Source organism: Tursiops truncatus, chromosome 7 (genome assembly GCF_011762595.2).
Source record: "Tursiops truncatus isolate mTurTru1 chromosome 7, mTurTru1.mat.Y, whole genome shotgun sequence".
NCBI lineage: Eukaryota > Metazoa > Chordata > Mammalia > Artiodactyla > Delphinidae > Tursiops > Tursiops truncatus.
In genome coordinates, this window is record NC_047040.1 from 10,533,571 (window position 1) to 10,555,733 (window position 22,163).

Genomic DNA, 22,163 nt, shown 5'->3' on the forward strand with positions numbered 1-22,163 from the left:
GTTTCACTTCATCATGGTTGCAGAATGACCTTGTCTGATGTTGATGTCCTGTGAAATTATTTATTTCCAAAAGGAGAACAACATGGCAGAGCTGTGAGGACCAGACCAGCTCCTAACAACAACAAGACTTAGCAGTCAGGATATCAGGGGTGTTCTTCTCTTAGAATTAACTGTTCAACCACAATGCTATGAGATAAGAAATCAACTAGAAGAAGAAAACTGCAAAAAAACAAACACATGGATGCTAAATAATAGGCTGCTAAACACTAATAATTCCCTGAAGAAATCAAAGAAGAACTAAGAAAACTACCTGAAGACAAATGAAAATGAAAACACAGTGATCCAAAACTATGGAATACAGCAAAAGAAGTTTTAAGAGGGAAGTTTATAGTGATACAAGCTTACCTAAGGAAACAAGAAAAATGTCAAATAAACAACCTAACCTTACACCTAAAAGTAACTAGAAAAAGAACAGAACAAACAAAACCCATAGTGAGTAGAAGGAAAGAAATCATGAAGATCAGAGAGGAAATGAACTAAATAGAGATAAAGGATTATAAAAGAATGAAACTTAGATCTGGTTCTTTGAAAAGATAAACAAAATTGATAAACCTTTAGCCAGACTCATCAAAAAAAACAACAAACAAAAAAACAGCAGAGAGAGAGAGACAGAGACAGAGACAGAGAGACAGAGAGAGAGAGAGAGGGTCCACATCAATACAATCAGAAAGGAAAAAGAGAAGTTACAAGTGACACCACAGAAAAATCATAAGAGATTCCTGGGTACAATTATATGCCAATATACTGGACAATGGAGAAGAAATGGACAAATTCCTAGAAATGTACAATCTCCCAAGACTGAACTGGGAACAAACAGAAAATAAAAATAGACCAATTATCAGTAATGAAATTGAATCACTAATTAAAAAAAAAAAAACCTCCCAATAAACAGAAGTTCAGAACCAGATGGTGTCACAGATGAATTCTACCAAATATTTAAAAAAGAGTCAACACCTATCCTTCTCAAACACTTCTAAACTCATTCTACAAGGCCAGCATCACTCTGATATCAAAACCAAAGATACCACAAAACAGAAAATTACAGGCCCATAACACTGATGAACATAAATGCAAAAATCCTCAACGAAATGCAAGCAAACTGAATTCAACAGTACATTAAAAGGATCATACACCTGGATGTAATGGTATTTATCCCAGGGATGCAAAGATGTTTCAATATTCACAAACCAATCAATGTGATACACCACATTAACATATTGAAGAATAAAAAGCATATGATTACCTCAGTAGATGCAGAAAAGAATTTTTAAAAATTCAGCATTTAGTTATGATGAAAACTCTTAACAATGTAAGGAAACACGCCTCAACATAATAAAGACCATATATGACAGCTAACTCAATAGTGAAAAACTGAAAGCATTTTCTGTAAGATCAGAAACAAGACAGGGATGCCCACTCTTGCCACTTTTATTCAACATAGTATGATAAGTCTCAGACAAAGCAATCAGACAGAGGAAATAAATAAATTTAATCCAAATTGAAAAGGAAGTAGTAAAACAGTCACTCTTTGCAGATGACATGATACTATACATAGAAAATGCTAAAAGCACCACCAAAAAACTACTATAACTTATCAATGAATTAGGTAAAAATGCAGGATACAGAATGAATATACAGAAATTTGTTGCATTTCTATAAACTAACAATGAAATATCAGAAAGAGAAAATTAAGAACAAATCACATTTATAATTGCATCAAAAGAATAAAATACCTAGGAATAAAACCTGTACTCAGAAAATTCTAAGACACTGATGAAAGAAATTAAGGATGGCACAAACAGATGGAAATATATATGGTGTTCTTGGATTGGAAGAACTAAATTATTAAAATGAGCATACTAACCAAGGCAATCTACAGATTTGGTGTGATCCTTATCAAAATATCAATAACATTTCTCAGAGAATTAAAACAAGAAATTCTGAAAGTTATATGGAACAACAAAAGACACTGAATATCTAAAAAATTCTTGAGAAAGGAGAACAAAGCTGGAGGTATCACAATCCCTGATTTCAGACTATACTACAAAGCTATAGTCATCAAAACAGTATGGTACTAGCACAGAAAAACAGACACATAGACCAATGAAACAGAAGAGAGAGCCCAGAAATGAACCCACACATATATGGACAATTAATCTATAACAAAAGAGACAAGAATATACAATGGGGAATAAGCTTCTTCAATAAATGGTGTTGGGAAAACTGGAAAGCTATGTGCAAAATAATCATACTGGATTCTTTTCTCACACTATATACAAAGATAAACTCAAAATGCATTAGACACTTCAATGTATGTCCTGAAATCATAAAACACCTAGAAGAAAATATAGGCAGTACTCTCTTTGACACTGGTCTTAGAAATATTTTTTTTGGATATGTCTCTTTAGGCAAGGGAAACAAAAGCAAAAATAAACAAATGGGACTATATCAAACTAAAAAGCTTTTGCACAGTGAAGGAAACTATTGATAAAATGAAAAGGGCACCCACTGAATGAGAGAAGACATTTGAAAATGATATATCAAATAAGGGGCTAATATTCAAAAGATACCAAGAACTCATACAACTCAATACCAAAAAAGTAAACAATCCCATTAAAAAATGGACAGAGGATCTGAAAACACTTTTCTCCAGAGAAGACATACAGATGGCCAACAGGCACATGAAAAGATGCTCAACTTCACTAATCATCCAGGGAAACACAAATTAAAACCACAGTGAGACTTCACATCATATCTGCCAGAAAGACATCTGATAGATGTCTTTTTATTTGTTGTTACATCTACCTTTTTATTATAAAAAAGGCAATAAATGACAAGTGTTGGCAAGGATGAGGAGAAAGGGAATCCTCGTGCACTGTTGGTGGGAAAGTAAATTGGTGCAGCCACTATGGAAAACAGTACAGAGATTTCTCAAAAAATTAAAAATAGAACTAGCGTATGATCCAGCATTTGGATATTTATCTGAAGAAAATGAAAACAGTAATTAGAAATGATATATGCACCCTTATGTTCATTACAGCATTATTTACAATAGCCAAGATATGGAAGGAACCTAAGTGCCCACCAATAAATGAATGGATAAAGAAGATATGGTACGTACATATAATGAATATTAGCCATAAAAAAAGAAGGAAATCTTTCCATTTGTGACAACTTGGATGGACCTAGATGGTATTATGCTAAATGAAATAATTCAGACCGAGAAAGACAAATACTGTATGATTTCACTTATATGTGGAATCTAAAAAACAAAACAAAGAAACAAACATAACAAAACAGTAACAGAGCCATAGATACAGAGAACAAACAGGTGGTTGCCAAAAGGGAGGGAGGTGGAGGAATGAGAGAAATAGGTGAGGGAGACTAAGAGGTAGAAATAAATTGCAAAATAAATGAGTCTTGGGTATAAAATGCACAGTGTGGGGAATATTGTCAATAACTACGTGATATCTTCTTTGGTGACATATGGAAACTAAACTTATTTTGGTGATCAGTTCGAAATGCATAGAAATATTGAATCACTATGTTGTGTAACTAAAACTAACAAAGTGCTGTAGGTCAGTTATACTTCAAAACCAAACAAAGAGATCAGATTTGTGGTTACCAAATGTGAGTGTTGGGGGCAGGGGGGAATTGGATGAAGGCAGTCAAAAGATACAATCTTCCATTTATGAGATAAATAAATACTAGAGATGGAATGTACAGGATGATGAACGGAATTGACACTGCCATGTGTTATATATGACAGTGTTTAGGAGAGTAAATGCTAAGAGTTCTCATCACAAGAAGAAACCTTTTTCTGTTTATTTAATCTTGTATCTGTATGAGATGATGGATGTTCATGCAACCTATTGCGATAATCATTTCATGATTATATGAGTCAAATCATTACACTGTACATCTTAAACTCACGAAGTGCTGTATGTCATTTATATCTCAATGAAACTGGAAGAAAAATATAAAGGGGAAATAAGGAACTAACTGTTTAATTAGTTAAGATCTGATGTAACCATTCGCAAATTCCTATCTCCTCACCATATGGGAAACGGTACCCTTTTCTAGCCAAGTTTAGTTTCATACCAGATGTTGCTATTTTCTGGGTTCACATTGTCTCTGGACTCTTTGCAGGTTCTAGATGGACTGGTTGCCTTCCAGATGTATTGCTACAAAACTAGTAATAGTAAGAGGGGTGCTGGTAATAAGTCTCATCTTACAGACTAAAAGATTTTTCTGGAGAGATTTTTCTTTTTGGTAGTTTCAGTTGTAGTTCCAGTTCTTCTCCATCTAATGTTGAGACCATTGCTATCACTATTTTATTTTCAGGTTTTGTTTTGGCATTTTCTCATTTGTGTTCTGTACTCCTGAGAAGATGCTTGCTTTGTCCTCCTCAAGACAAAAAGCTTTTTATTTTCTTGCTTTCTTTCTGCATTCGCCCACTCTGGCACATGCTGAGATCCCACAAACCTAAGATGTTCCAAGTCTACCCTCCCACTGGGGCTGCTGGTGGGGTGAGGTATAGGACCTCCTGCCTGGGGAAATCCCCACACTAAGTTGATTAGGTCAACACAGGATTGGTGACCTCGTCACTGACCCTTCTCACTCAGTCACCCTTCATGGCTCTATTAGCAAGAACTGAGAGCACACGTGTCAACTAGTGAGACCTCCTGCTAAGTGGCTTAACATCCTGCTGGTTTTTTCTCACTTAACTTTCCAAGGATACTTCTAGTCCTTTACACACACTGAGAAACGCCATGGATCCTGACATTTTCCTTCTGAGAAGAGCAAGCCCTATTCTGGGCATGCATGGAAGGTTGCCTTGAGGAAATAAGTGACCCTTTGTCATCATCTATACGTCTAACCCTTCAAAAATTATCTAGTTCGCACACACTTATGGGCACTGTATTGACTTGGCACGCTGCTGCTTTCCTAGCATATGATCCCTTCTAACAATCTGTGGATTCTTGTACACTTTCTCACCCCCAGTACATGTCAGTTTATATACGAATTTGCTGCCCTACCTGAGTGATAGCAGCTGAATTGGTATATATTACATTCCAATTAAATGAAAAGAGTATTTAGATATTTTGTGGAACAATAAAGCAAACACACAAACACACACACAGAAGCCCCACCAGCTACATGGCAATAATTCACTATTATGTGTGATTTCTAATTAAGTGTGCGATTTCTAATTATGTGTGTGATTTCTAATATTGTGTGTGATTTCTAATGCTCTAGCCTGATGTGTCTTGCTGAAGCCGGGCAGACGTTGTGCTTGATCTAAGTGATTCTCAAAAGTCCTCAATTCTTTGAGGCAAATAGAAATGATTAGAGATTATGTGACAACATTTCTAAAGATCCCCGTTTATAGTTTCCACAGGTTCTCACGTGGCTTGTACTGTGACTAGCTGTTTCAGTACACACTGGTCTTTTTATTTTTTTCTTTCCTGCCTGGTGTGTGTTATGTAGTAATGTATATTTTTGTTATTTCAAATGAAATTGATTTGCAGTTGGGAAAATAACCACCCTAGAGATCAGTTGATGCTGTATTTGCAGAAAGAAAAGTATACAAGAAAGTCATTTGTGCTAAAAATATGAAAAAGCCCCAGTTTACACCTAATTTAATTTCTTCTATCCACTTTTCTTTGCTTATATTTCCTACAACTGTCCATTAGCACCACTCTCCTAGAACAAGCAGGCTATCTTCTTGCAGAAGAACACTAGGGACCCTGAGGATAGCTTAATCATAAAACAAACTGAAAATTAAAGAACGCCATCTAGATAAGAAACTGCTAAATTGGCTATAAAAACTATTCAAAAACCAATCTAACACCAGAGGCATAGAAAACACGAACAGGAGGCTTATGTTTCTGACTGCTTTCCCATCTCAATTTCACATTGAAAATTGCCTCATAAAAGACATAGGTAGCAGGTTGGGCACACAGGAAACAATTTTTTCTATCTTCTGATGCCAAAGAAGATACAAGAGGTGCAAATTTCTTTTATTAAAAGAGATGCAAATTTCCTGATTTGGGTTTTTGTTTTCTTGACTCTATCTTATAAAAGATGCTGAATATTAGGGGAAAAAAGGAAATTATTCATCCTGGCATGTGATGTTTATAATGTTCCCACTGAGCTGCACATCTGTCACTGGAGTACAGTATTATAAATTGGTAAAGGGCGTGCAATATATTTTTCAGCCGAAGTGTAACATAAACCATTGGATAGAGATGGGAAAGGACTTAATAAACAAAGGAAAAGAAAAGGCCTTCACTGTCACAAGCCAATGTCAAAAGCAAACAGCAATTACGTGGAAAAAGAATTAACATTCAAATTTTAAAGTACCATTGATGTCTCGTGGACATAACGCCCTGTCTGTGAACACCAATGGGAAATGAAGTTTTGTTTGTAGCACTGGACGATCCTAAAGGGGAGCAGACCAAGAATAGTATTTTTAAATAGTGAACAATTATTTCATTATTTAATATTGTATAAAATTTCAAATACTCAAGACATGGAGTTCAAAGATTGGATGCATTTTAAGACAAAACTGAAAGGTGTTTTAAAAAATATTTAAACAGGGCTTCACTGGTGGCGCAGTGGTTGAGAGTCCGCCCGCCGATGCAGGGGCACACGGGTTCGTGCCCCGGTCCGGGAAGATCCCACATGCTGCAGAGCGGCTGGGCCCGTGAGCCATGGCCGCTGAGCCTGCGCGTCCGCAGCCTGTGCTCCGCAACGGGAGAGGCCACAACAGTGAGAGGCCCACGTACCGCAAAAAAAAAAAAAAAAAAAAAAGAGATCTATTCTTATCCATATTCACCATTACTACTTTGGTCTGCATCACCACCATTTTCACTTCATCTACTGCAATAGCCTCCAACTGGCATCTCTCATACACATTTTCCCCCTTCAATCTATTCTTTGCTTAGAAGCCAGGTATACACTTTTCAAAGGAGTGCTAATCTCTGATACATCTCAGTTCAGAACTCAACTCAGTTCGGTAGTATCCTGTTACTTTTTTTTTTTTTTTTTTTTTTTTTGCGGTACGCGGGTCTCTCACTGTTGTGGCCTCTCCCGTTGCGGAGCACAGGCTCCGGACGCGCAGGCTCAGCGGCCATGGCTCACGGGCCCAGCCGCCCCGCGGCATGTGGGATCCTCCCGGACCGGGGCACGAACCCGTGTGCCCCTGCATCGGCAGGCGGACTCTCAACCACTGTGCCACCAGGGAAGCCCCCTGAAAGTACTTTTAAAAAAGTGTTACTGTTGACACTTACCCAATAGAGGTAATAGCACTCTCTGACTTTTTCTTATTTCTAGGAAGAACTTAGAAGCTACACATGGTCTCAACCAAGGTTAGAGCTTCGTCTGCTTCTTCCAAGGAAGACTGAGAAATCTTAAGATAATTTCCTACATCACTGAGACCACTTAGGGTTTAATTATATATTCGATTGCATTTTTCTTTGGCTTCATAGACAGAAGAAAAAATAGACTATAGGAAGGGGAAGGTCATTTATAGAACGAACACAGGATAAAATTATATGTATTGAACTGATGATTACTCCAGTATTGAAAAATTTGCTAGCAAGAATTAGGTATCATTTTCATCCATTCTACTGACAAATTTTAGTGCAAATGGTAAGGAAAGAACTTAGATAAAATACAGGGATTCTGGAAATATCCTGAGAACTCAGTATTCTTTCTTTTCACAAGAATACTTCTGTCTCACTTGTCCAAATGGCTGTAGGAGATAGTAGATTGCTGGGTATAAGAGAGTCTTTAGCTCTGGGGATTGAGGAATCCTTAGGAAGAGACCTGTGAAGGGCTTTCCTTCCATGGGCCTGGTGAGACCACGGTAAGAGATCTTTTAAGAAAAGATTATGGAGGATATTGGAAAGAACCTGGCTTACAGAAATCTGTGGACCCCTGGGAATTTAGAGGGGGCAATGCTGAACCCGTGTGTACATGTGTGTGTGCGTGCACCCATGGACCCACAAGTGTCTGGATGGGCTGGTCTCCTTAGCCTTCAAAAGAGAAAGCAGAGGTGAAAAGGTGGACTGATACCTCTGAGGCTAGGAGCGTATGAGACTATTAGGTCAGTGGTAGGATTTTTCCTGCTGTCTGCCTATTGGCATACCTTTAGCCGACAAAAGTAGATGGTGATTCGACTTCCTTCTGAGAGTTCCTCCACTTAGGGTGCTTCAACAACCAAAGCTGATTCCTAAAGAGATGACAAGGAAAAATAATCCCACTCTGAGGAACCCAAACATCCAGCAAAGGAAACTGAAATAGAGGAGAACCCCTGGAGGGGACAGATGAGGACTCAGACAACACCAGTATATAATAATAACATGGTAAGGAACAGCTATGACTATTCCAGTTAGGTACAAAGCAAGACTTTCTAAAATAAAAACTAAATGTTTGAAGTACAAAATTCAGTAGATGAGGTGAAGTATGGGATGATTGTTGTTAAGACCAGGATTAGCAGCCTGGAAGAGTGAGTGCAAGAATATTATCTCAAAGTACAAACCAAAAATATGAAAAGAGAGAAAATTTGAACAGATGTGAGATCTGGAGAACAGATTTCAGAAATTTAGTACCCAAATAACAACATTTCAGAAGAAGGAAAGGAAACTGATGGGAAATATACAATAACTATACTAGTGACTAAAGAACGTTTCTCTGAGATAAAAGATTGCTTTCTACAGAATGGAAAATTACATTACGTTTCTGGAAATAGTAATGAGAAAGACATATGCTAGATTCTTGAACTCAAGGATAAAAGGAAAGAGAAGATGGTTTCTATTAATTTTGCCTATTTTCTGCAAAGGGACTTGGTAAGGGATAGGATGGTAAAACATTTTTATGAACGGTGACATTTAAATATTCATTTATCCAACTTTCTGAAGTATTTCTCTTTATACATTATTATTCTAATGAATTAAACAGTTGAATGAAAGGAAATTAAATGTCTCCAAAAAGTTAATCTTTTTCACATATACAGTTTCCATTCTCATGTACAAATTAAATCACCATCCGAAAGGAACATTGTGCATAGTGCTTCATATAGATTATTTCAGCCACTTATGACTTCAAAGGGAAAAGAGAACCTGAAATTATAAAAGAGATGATTTTAAAAGCATAGTAATGATGAAAAGGATAAGGTCACTTGTGCTGTAAATGCATCTGTAGCTTTTTCTTTCATGGGGCTATTTTCATAATAGCAGGACATCAAGTACTTTTTATTATAATTCAAATGATTTGAGAAATAAATGGTACAAAATGATAACATTTTAAAACATATTATACTCAGCAAAAATATAAGTGTAAAATTAATGCTGTGGAAAAATAAGCCATAATGCTTAAAGCAAGCAGCTGACTCTAATCCTGCTTCTGTTATCCATGAAGTGTCACATTGGTCATCACAATAGAAATGCAGGTTCCCATTCTTTCCCTCTTCGTCTGCAGGGATTTGAGAAACCAGTCTTATTGCCCTGGACATCCTCTCATTTTATAAAACAAGAACAATGATAGTTTCTATGTGAGGTTTGTTAGAGACAGTGCCTATACACCACTTATTATAAAACCTGGTACATTGTTAGTGATGAAAAAATATTAATGGTGATCATGACTAATGACATTATTTGTTTACACACATGGAGAAGGGACAAGACCAAAGAATTCAGAAATAGACACAACTAGGTTGAAATTCTTCTCTGCCTCTTATTATCTTTGTGGTCTTGTGAAAATTTGTTAATTTTTCTGAGTCTATTTTTCTTATCAGTACATGACAGGCTAATGAGTCCCTCTCATTACTGGATGAGGATTAAGTGAGATGAAAAGTGGAGGGGGTGGAGTCAAGATGGCAGACTAGGAGGACGTGGAATTCGCATCTCCTCACAACTAGGGCACCTACCAGGCACCCGTGGGGGACCACAAGCACCTAAGGTGACGGGAGGAACCCCCAGCGACCGGGTAGGACGTGGGGCATGGGGGAGTGAAGGGGGAGGACAAGTGGAGGTGGGACGGCACTGGTGCCCCTGAGGGCGGCTGGGGGAGGGGAAGGGATCCCATGCCCAAAGGGGGAAATTGGGGAACCATTGGGAGGGCAGAGAATCAAAAGGGAGCATGGCCAGGTTTCCCCTGCCCACTGGGGCCCCCAGGAACCTGCTGAGATCCCAGGCCTGATCCCCTGCCTACCGAGGCCCCCTCCAGCGGCGCAGGTCCTGAGGGAGTGGGAGGGATGGAAGGGGGAGCAAAAGTAAATGCCGAACCTCCAGGACCGGCATCCCTGAGGGCTGGCTGGGGGAGGGGAGGAGTTCCTACACCCAGTGGGACCCACCCATGGTTAGGGGTCCAGTGGCCACGGGAGAGACCCTGGGGGAGACGGTGTGGGACGGGCACGAAGGAATGGAAGGGAACGTGGCCATTGCTTTCCCTGTGCACTTAGGCAACGGGGAGCCTTTTGGGCTCCTGGGGCTAATCCTCTGCCCTCGGAGCCTCCCTCCTGGGGTGCAGAACCCAAGCCCCACCCCTACACCCCCACCCAGGGCCCTACCTCTACATTCGGAGACCCCCTGTGAGACCCCCTCCAACACGTTGGGCCTAAACCCCACCCACACACCCACACTCAGGGCCCAACCTCCAAACTCCAGAACTCCACGCTCTGGAGGCCCTCCTTTCCACATGGTGCCTCTCCCCTTCCACGCAGGTCCTAAGCAGCGTCCCCACCCCATGCATAAGTGAATTCCTAGTAATGGAATTGCTGGATTGCAGGGCATGTGTATATATGTTTTTATTAGATTTTACCAAATTGCTTTCTGAAGTGGTCATCTGTCTTACTGAGAATAACAAGCAGAAATTTTTAAAGCTCTATAATTATTTTCCTGTATGTTTATCCTTAAATAAAAGGTCATTGTCAAGGGCACTGAGGGACACTTTATGCTCATCCCTCTTCACCGTCCATTTGAATGCTGAATGCTGTGGAATTCATAATATTGTTGCTCTGCTTATTAGAATTACGTTGAATGCAGAACAAGTATAACATTTTGTGATTATTTTGTATACCTGTATCCCTTTATATAAAGTGAGTCATTAATTCCTTGGGATATAACTTCCTATGGAAACACTTTTATGAGAAAACCAGATTTACCTTGCATCATTTCACTTTATGGTGCCTTTTGTTAAAGAATCTTAATCATCTGCAAGTATAATAAATTTCTGTAGCTAGAAAATATCTAGTGAATGTAAAAAATGCAGAATAGTTAAAGAGAGTCCTTGAAAACAAAATCATTAGGAAGGAAGGATGGATAAATGAATGGATGAATGGATACATGCATAGAAAGATGATAGACTTGTAATGAAACAAGTATAGTAAAATATTAATAGAATTCAGGTAGTGTCTTTAGAGGTATTCACCACACATTCTTTAAGTTTTTCTATATATTTGCATGTTTTCTTATTAAACTGTTGAGGGAATATAAAAAGATAATGCAGAAAACAATCCATGGAGAATATATGTGTCATTAAAGCAGATGAAACTTGAACTAAAGTAACTTTAATAACTAAACCAAATATAATAATAATCAAAAGAAAAATGTTATTTTTCCTAGGTATAGACATTTCTGCTAATGCAATTTCTATTCCAAGATAGCCCGTTGGTTCTTGATTGAAATTGAAGCAATCAAAATCAACCACTATCCATTAGTTTCAAGACATACTTCCTGGGCTTCCCTGGTGGCACAGTGGTTGAGAGTCCGCCTGCCGATGCAGGGGACACAGGTTCGTGCCCCGGTCTGGGAAGATTCCACATGCCGCGGAGCGGCTGGGCCCGTGAGCCATGGCCGCTGAGCCTGTGCGTTCGGAGCCTGTGCCCCGCAGCGGGAGAGGCCACAACAGTGAGAGGCCCGCGTACCTCAGAAAAACAAAACAAAACAAAAAAAACATACTTCCTATTCCATGTAAATGGATTCTGCATTCTTGGCAGATATACTGACTAATTCTGTATACACAGTAATCAGTGTATTGGGAAGTTCTACCGGGAAGCATCAAACTTATTCATTTACCTGTTTTTGGAGCCTCTGCAGGAGAACCTCCTACTAGGTGAATCTACTTTACATGAATGTCTTTCTTTTATTTCTGTAGGATAGAAAAATACCTTATTGAATGGGTTTCAAAACATCATTGTACAGCAAAAACTGATTTTTATTTCAAGATTTTGCACTATAAGTAAATAAGAAAAATGCATCTATTGAACAGAAAACCGTGATAGAGTACATCAGTCAGGATCCCAGCATGAGGCTAATGGCACATTTACCAGGGTAATTGAGGAGAGCTTAAGAAAGAAACTGTTTACAAAAATTAACGTAAGCTTAAGAAAACCAAAAAGCAATGGTAAAGCAAGGAATGACAAATCAGATGCGAACAATTATCACACCTAGACCCAAAAGGGCAGGAGGGGGAAGCAGGTACCAGTTATAGTGACGGAGAGGGTCCCCTGATGGAAGCTATGTCCTTTTGTGGAGTAACACAGCCAACTCGCAACAGGGGGAGGACAGCCTGGGAAAGTGTACCCCAGTCTTTCTCTTCTCCCATCCTACAAACACCTGCCACTGTCTATGAACAGCTGAACCTATTAAGAAGTTAGAGAGCCTGTTGGTATCGATACAAGACTGTAAAGGTCAGCAGACGGACACAATTTGAGTATTTAGCTAGGAGATCAAAGCTACCTAGTGCATAATCTCTTACAGATTACAAGCATTTTTATACTTTTAAAAAGTCTCACAATATTCTTCTTTGTCAGTGACTTTGTAAGGATAAGTAGATAAACAATGAGGACTTGTTATGTCTCTAGAAATGTTATTTACCATAATGTTATACGTATTTACCAAATGGTCCTATCTAGAAAAAAATTAAGACTTTCAATGAAATAAACACTCAACATCAGTCACTTAAAAAAAAATCTTAGTTACTGAGTAAAGGGTGAACAAAAGGACGGAAAGTAACGCTTCGGATGATGGGAAGCAAGATCTAACTGGCCCTTCTCCCTCAGGTCGTTATAAGTAAAACTAAAACTTTTTATTTTCTTTAGCTTATTTATCACTTATCAGATTTTGGTAAGGAAGGACTAGCTATTGGTTTTACTGATTTATTTGGTCTTGAGTGACATATTCAAAATACTAAACTTAGTTGTAGCCAGATCTTGCTAAGACTACAAGATTATGTCTAATTCATCTAAAATCTAATTCAAAGCATATTCAACATCTAAAATGAAGCATATTCAGCATGACTTTCATCTTATTTTTACAGAATTTGACATGAAGTAAAAATATTCTGAATAATACTGTATAAAATAATTGTATACAATTATTTTAATGTGAGATTGAACTAAGGAAAAGGAGTGATTTGATTTTTAAAGTTTTTGTATGTCCTGTAAAATACATCCTTAAAATACCATCTGTGTTTGAAGACCCATTGACTACCTAAATATCCTCATACTTATTATTAAGTTGGAAATATGAACTGGTGCAGCCATTCAAGAGAAAAGTGTGGTAATATTTATGAAATGCTATAAAATAGGCATAAATTTTAACCCATTAGTTTTACTTCTGAGAATTTATCCTAAGAAATTAACTAGACATTTAGACCAAGATTTATGTATGCAATTTTGTTCACCCATAGAGAAAATGAATGGTAAGAAATTATCAAAGAAATAATGCAAGAAAAATTTTCAGGGCTGAAAGAAAACTCAAATGGTCTAACTGAAAGGAATGCTAAGTAAGATGAATAACAGATACCCACACCTAGACATGAGATAAATATTCACAGCTTCATGGATAAAAATAAAATTTTTTAAAGTTTCCCAAGGAAAAAAAGTGCTATCACCTTCAAAAGAATAAGAGTCAGGCTAGGTTCATACTTCCCATTAGAAAACACTGATTGCTTGAAAACAATGGAAGGGTAGTTTGAAAATTCTGAGGAAATGTAACTCTTAAGTTATTATTATATACAAAAATAAATTTTGAATCAAATGTGAGTAAAATTAAATGAGAGCGTAGACAAATGCCTTGTCTCTACATCCTAACACACACAACCTCCACTTCAGGGAGAAAAAAAGAGTAGAAAATCATATGTTGACTTTAAACTGGAAATGAATAAGAAAACTCAGAAATGTCTGAATTTATCTGGAAATGACCAGACGAATCTTTCTGTCATCCTGTACAATAGGAATTCAAGAGAAAAGTTAAATTCAAGTATAAAAAAGTTATTACTTTTTCTTTTTTCACATCTGAGTTTGTGGCTTGTGAAATTCATAGCTATTAATATTACCATTGCTAATAGTAATTATTTCTGGATACTTACTATCTGTCAGATGATTTGCTAAATGCCTTAATATACAAGCACATTGAATCCTCATAAATTTTATGGGATTTAGGTATTACTGATATTACCTCCAGTTAATGGATGACAAATTAAGGTTCAGGAAAATTAAGTAACTTTCTCAAAGTCACTTATTTAGCAAGTGGTAAAGCCTGAATTAGAACCAGATCTTTGTGACTCTCAAGACTATTGTCTTGAACATCGCCGCAAATTTTGACTAAGGTACAACTGACTGTCCTCTAGAAACAGTACATGCACCTTCTTTGACCTCCCAATAATTCACTGCTTTCTTTAATATTCCCATTTTTGTGTGTGTGGAGAGAAATAATTAGAATCTTTTCAATCCTGTAACTCGAGAACCTTCCTGGTATTCTCCTGACTCATCTCTTCAAAATCTACCCTATGCTGAAAATGTCCTAGCATTCCCTGTTTTCTGCTGATAAGCTTGCATTGAATAAGTACCTATGTAGAGGCATGCAGAGTTGGCTGAATTCATACCCAAAGGCAACTTAACTCTTGCAAAACCTTTCCAAAAATCCTGGGGAAATGCTTGGAGGGCTATTGTAAGTATTAATGGAAAAATGGTGAAAGGATATTTCAGCAAAAGAGAAATACATTGTTTTTTTCTACTAATAAAAGCAAACACTGAACTTTATGGAGTCAGCATGTCTAAAATTGATTACAGCACACTCTTGGATAATAGGCCATTTATCTTCCATGAACATTTAAATAATGATTAGACCACCTGTTCTTCCCACTTTCACCCTCCTCTCTGAACTCAGACTCCATCCCCAACTTGGTAGAGTGGACATGGAAAGTTCTGTAAGGATTTCCTTTACGCTGCAGAAGTCTAGTGCCAGAGGTGTTTTGAAGCTCAAGTGTATTGCTAATCTTAATGCAGTTTGAATGTCTCAGTACTGAGTTAAGTCTACAGCTGAAGGTTGCTTGCTCACTGTCCGTCTTATTGTGTATTTTTAATCTCAGATATTTAATTTTGTTTTTGCCTATAAGTAATATTATAAACACATGTGTGTATAGCATGTAACAAAGAAAAAATGAATGATCTGTTTTCCTAGTTTACCTAATTCCATATTAATTAAACTTTCAAAGAGTATACCAAATGCAATCATCCTGACATTTTCGTGGCCCTTATTTTCTGTTTCACAACTCCCTGCTGAAGAAAACCTTACAATTCTTTCTACTGCTTCTGGTTTTGCTTACTTTTGTATTTTCCATAACATTATAGTCACTGATAGGGAAGCCGATTGAACTTGCTTTCACTTGGGTAGGAATCATTTGATCTAAAGGCACTTTCCTATCTAACTTTGTCAGAAATAATATCAACTTTGTAACTGACCATCTGCAGGCTCTTGCAGCTACCTGCTAATGCATCTTCAGAGACCTTCCACAGCAATGTCAGAGCTATCCCGGAAGTCTCTCATATATTCTCTGAAAGAAGATCACTACGCTCTCTGCTTCACTACCACTTCACATACCTTGTTCCCCTAACCCTCATCCATGTTTGCAGCTTGATTCTCATCTGTGGAGTACTACTGTGGCCTCCAGGAGCTTCCCAGCCATCCAGCAACCTGCCTCTGCTTAAAGCATCACCATTTTTGTCGATCAGCTGGTTCACGAATATTTACAGAGCACCTACAAAATGCCCAGCACCGATGTATATATCAAAGATGATAGCAAATGTCTTTCTCCTGTGAGTCTTACATTTCAGTGTAAGGTGCTGGGGAAAGTATAATGAAAGACAACCTCTCCTTATCACCCCAGAAAAATCTCTTCACAAAAGTAGAAAACATTTTTGTTATTGAATAATCGTTAAACCAAAATGTGATGTGTGGCACAGTCAATCTACAAAAAAGAGATTGCAAAGGCAGAAAGAAATCTCATCCTCCTATGCAGTTAAGCAGATACAACCTACTGCATACATGTTTTCAAGAGAAACAAACTAGTCCTTAATTAAAAGGATGTGACAGCATCATTCGTCATAGCTAGTCTATCCTAAATTTACTGGTAATTAAAGTAGCCACCTGTTTTGCAAAAGTCTTTTAAAAAATAATTTTCTCACATCACTATGACCTGAAGCAGTTTGCAACCTGGGGTCAGCACCCACTGAAGTTAAGGTCTTAGCACCCCAGGAAACTATGGATTGGGGCATTATATTCCTTGATGATTACATTTCAAAGAGATCGTTCCCAGGTCCTTAAGGAAACATTCCTGACTTTTAAAATTAACAGAAGATCAATTTAGCTTTATAAAAAGATTTACATACATTTCAAAGAAACAGGGAAAGAGCTTGCAACTACAAGTTTTCTAAAGTAAATGCATTAAGAAGCAGGAAGGAGTCTCTTCCCTTATTTTCAGCAGGGTAAATTAAGTTCCTTATTTTTCACTTGTGTTTGCTCTTTAAAGGGACATAGGCCATCAATAAGTAGATGAAAAGATGAAAGAATGAACATATTTAAAAGTAAAATGTGTTATAAAAATTAAATAAGCCAATGTATTTGGGAGGTACTTTAGGTAGAATATCAAGGGTGTACTGTCTGAGGACGTGACGTTTGACTTGAGACCTGTGAAATGTGAAAGTTCCAAGCAGAATAAGTAAATATCAAGGCCCTGAAAGAGGAACAAGAGTGAGTCGTTCAATGGACATCAAAAAGCCAATACCACTGGGATGTAGTGAAATTGGAGAGAGTAAAGCAGACAAAGGTGGAGAAGAAAGTTGAGGCAAGATCAAGACTTTGTAGACCACAGAATGGAGCTTAGATGTTCTTCTGGTTGCAGGGAATTATTTCAAGCAGGGGAATGACAGGATCTAATTTATGCTTTAGAAAGATGTCTGGCTGCTATGCAGCAGATGACTGATTGGAACTGCTGGCAGTGGTTGTATTGGGGAAAGAATGCAGCTAGAGAAACTGGAGAAGAAGCTGTTGTGAAACTCCAAACAAGGGATGAGTTTGCTGGCACTCTGGTTGCTGCAATAGAGGTGCTGAATGCTGTGATAGATTTGCAATGTCATTCTCACCTTCTAGAGGCAGCTCACGTGGCCCAGCTTTGGCCCCCTTCTTCCAAATTCCAAGCCAGCAGTGAGTTCTTCCTATTCTTCAAATCTCTCTGCATCTCCTTTGGCCTCATCTCTCCTCTTTTTACCTCCTCTGATGTTCTCTTCTGTAACCAGTTGGAGAATATTCCCTGCTTTTGATGGCTCTTGTGATTAGATTGGGTGCACCTGGATAATCCCAGCTATTCTCCTTATTTTAAGAACTCTTATGTGGTAACCCTAATTCCAACAGGAAAATTCCTTCAACAGGACTAGATTCATGTTTAACTGAATAACCAGAGGATAGAAATCTCAGGAGGAAATTTTTAGAAATGTGCCTACCCAATTCCTCAGTCCTAAAAGGTTTTTTTTTGGAGCTGACCCACCAATTCTTTAGTCCTACACAGATGTGTCTTAATCTCAGCAGCTGACAGCTTAGCGCCCAAATTAGGACAGCAGCTACAATCACATATTATTCATTCATTTATTCATGTATTTAATAAGTATATTTTGAGCTCTTTTCATGTTTTGAGCACTGGAGATAAGGCAGCAAACAAGATAAACGGATCTTTTGTTTAGCATGTAGTTTACATGCTAAGGATAGATGCTGATAGATGTCATTTTTGATATCTTCATAAGACTGGTAGTCAGAAAATGGAGAAACTTTGACTAAGCAACAGATGTTCCAGCTTGCTTTTAAAACATTAGTCTGAAAATGATCAATCAATGTGTTGGTCACTTGCCTGGTGCCTCTCTTTGCCATTATCTCAACAGGAATAGCAGAAATAACTTCACTCTCCACATCCTTTTTTTTTTTTTTCTTAAGCTTAAGATCTATAGCATAGAGTTCATCCATCTGCTGAATAATTTGAGGTAGAAAACGCTATGTACTCCAAGGGAATTTGACCCTTCGGATAACCAACATGCACCTAGGAGATTTACTCTGCAAACAGCAACAACCTCTAAGATTCTCAAAGACACAGATAAGTGGATTCAGAATGGAATTAGTGGTCTTTGGGGTCATATGGAGCATACAGAGAAATCTAAACGAGTCAACTTTTTTAAAGAGCTAGTGACGGCTTGAGGGGGAGGAGGTGATGAAAGAAATTTTGTTCTGACCTGCTTTGTTGTCAGGTCCCTGGTTTGAGCCTGGAATTGGAGCACATTTCCTGAAGCGGCTATTCTTAATTCATCTCAGACCCCATCTGAGCCCTCAGCTGTTATGCTTTTGCATCCATGTGATACCATATGCACCTCAGAAGTTGACATTTCAATGACAAAGTACAAATAAATTTATTAACCTATCTCAAAGGACAAACTGGTTAAAAACAGAGAGCAATCCTACCACACTGCCCACAAACTATGTAAGTTAATTTGCCTACATCAATGATTTTATGTTAAGGTTTGCATTCTGTTGGGTTCCTTGATATCACTCATCCTACAAATAGGAGGTATAAAGAAAGGAGCTTAATAAACCTTGAGAACAGATTGATTAATTGGACTTAGATGGGCTGAATAGTTTTGTTTTATTTTAATGCCACAAATATTAGGCATATTTAATTTATAGTAAAGAGGGAGGAAACATGGAGGGGAGGCACGTGAAAGGCAAAATGTTCTCAGGTTTCTGGAGGCATTTTGCTTTAACAACGAATGGCTGTGATGGCTTTGCTGACTGAGAGGTAAAGGGCTTGGCAGGGTTCCACAGTTCCAACTGTGCAATTGTCTTTTGAAATGATGAGTGGTTGAAAACATGGTATTTAGAAATCCCAGCGAACTTTCCTACTCCCCTTCACCCCAGTCTTTCAAAATCTTTTTGAAATGAAGGTAAGAACCAAAGTCTGATAAAGGCAACTCATTTGAGCAACTTTTTATTCAGTCTTTACTAAGTCCCAAGCTCTATCTTGAAATTATCTTGAAGTTCCAGATCATTCCAGGGAGTTAGTAGGAAAATCTGCACTAAAAGGCAGAAATAATACTTGGTGAAGACTGGACCACATCTGGATGACCTGTCTCTCCTTCCACGTTTCTTTAGAAGCTAGACAATCCCTCCGGAAGTGCCAGAAATTGTTCAAGTTTCATAAGAAGATTCCAAGAGTAAATAGTTAAATAAGTGTAACACTTGCTGATGTTAACCATACAGTAAGCATGTTGTTTTTGTATTTTCGTTTTTAAAAGACATTTGCTTATTTAAAAATGGGTGGAAGAGATACACTATTCTTTATCATAAGCATTCAATGGATTGTATAATCATTAGTTGGAGTCCTTCCCTTCCCTCCACCTCATGATAAAAGTTTGAGAGTCATTCATACACTATTGATTTGTAATCCAAGCTTAGAGAGAGGCTTTCATTCCCACATGAAGATAAATTTCAGTCAGAAAAAACAATCCAAAATGCCTTGTGTACTTCCGTTCCTCACTGTTTTCTTTCTCTTTTGCCTCACTAAACTTTTGTACTCAATAATTTTTACAGGTTAATGAAAAGAAGCAGGTCCAGAGTGGTAAATACACGTGATTCTGTGAGATATGCAAACATAATGAAGATTATGCCCTGGGGCTTTTCCTGAGACAAAAATTATAAGAGCTTATTATTTATTTGAGAAAAGAGAAGAAGCAAACAAAACATGACCAACAAAGGAAGATTGGGTTGTTTGGTAAGTTTTATTTTGTTTTATTTTCTCCCAATACTCACCTCAGCCCTAGAGACAATACATGACTATTACTGAGAAAGACAGAGGTAAGACCTATGAATACTCCTCACTTTGATGTCTGCACTTGTGGTAAAATATCTGGACATACATCACCCACAGAGAGTGGCGGGCAGTCACCAGCTCACATACAGAGGAGGCTGACATGTTCTAATATCCATTTCCCTCTGCTCACCACCAGCATAAAGCCTTCAGAAACTGAATCCACCAGGCTCTGAGTAATCTCAGAGTTGAGGTTTATCAGTTCAGTAGAAAGGGTTTCACTCCAGTATCCAGGCAAGGAGCATTACACAACCTCACGACCTTTGCATACAGTTCCACATGATAAGAAATAACTTTTCTCAATAATCAAATTCGTATTGGACTTGTGCCTCTACCTTGCATTTATTGACTTCTGACTCTATACAACAGTTACACTTGTTCACTAATATAAACAGAACAAAATGCCCTCCACTCCAGCAGGATAAACCCTACTGGGGGGACCTCATGTATTAATATATCAGTGATTAGAATCCACGACGTGGACTGAGAATTGCTAAAGGTCAAGTATAAACACGGGAGCATGGAGGCATGTTTGATGACCCAGGAGTGGGAAGACCAGAAAAGGTTTCACGAAGGACGTGGCAGCAGGATTAAACCTTTTCAATCACATAACCATAGACTTATGTGATTCAAAAGATTAGAAAAAAGGCATTCCCAACTTGAGATTAGTGATAGGAAAAATTCAGCTGTGTGAAAGCACTTTTAGTGTTAGGGAATCACATGTGTATCAGTGGTATGATGGTTAATTTATGTGTCAACTTGACTAAGCCACAGTATCCCAATATTTGGTACCAATATTGGGTGGATCAGAGTCATTTCACGGTAGAACATCAGTGGAATCTTAGGGATTTTAGATTACACAAAACGCACATAGTGGGAAGTTATTACTAACTTCCAGTCCCGCTATTGGAGTCCAGATGTTTACTGCCTGGATCACTCCAGTTCATCTAGCAGCAGGAATTCAACATCCTGAAAGTGTCATTTAGGTATTTCTCACATGAACCTAAAAACCAGTTAGAACCAGCTGCAGCTTCTACTCCCTCCCTTTTTTCTACTTCTCTTTTTTTTTTAAATTAATTAATCAATTTCTTTAACATCTTTATTGGAATATAATTGCTTTACAATGGTGTGTTAGTTTCTGCTTTATAACGTGAATCAGCTATACGTATACATATATCCCCATATACCCTCCCTCTTGCGTCTCCCTGCCACCCTCCCTATCCCACCCCTCTAGGTGGTCACAGAGCACCTAGCTGATCTCCCTGTGCTATGCAGCTGCTTCCCACTAGCTATCTGTTTTACATTTGGTAGTATATATAACTCCATGCCATGTCTACTTCTCTTCTATTCAAATTCCTCAATTCCAAATTCCTGCTCAAAAGCCAACTGGGTAAAACCAAATTTACTACTGCCTAACTTGAAAAAAAAAAAAATAATACGTGTAACAAGGATGTTACCTCTGGATGCTCCCAATTTAGAGTCCTTAGGATGCCAAACTGACATGAGAGCCCAAGTGGAGTTCGGAGGGCCCCTTCTTCAATTCATTACCACCCACTGTCCTTCCGGTATACAGCAACAGAATTTTGCAAAGTCCTTCTTGAAAATATTCGTCAGCCTCTTCCTCTTACTCCTATCCTTAAGATGTTCAACACCATCATGTATGGTCCCTTGTGATGAAGTTTTCTTCATTAAATTTAGTCCATTTAAGATTTGAAAGATAAATGTCCTATTTCTATTCATTTAGTAGTTGATTTTTTTAAATTTTAAGTGACATATTGAACCAAGCATTTTTATCATCATGTAGCTAAAAATCTCCTTTTGTCTTAAGATAATAAACAAACAGGCACTCAAGCATTTTTAAACAAAGGTTTTCACTGAAGGCATTTTAACATAACATAGACAAAAAT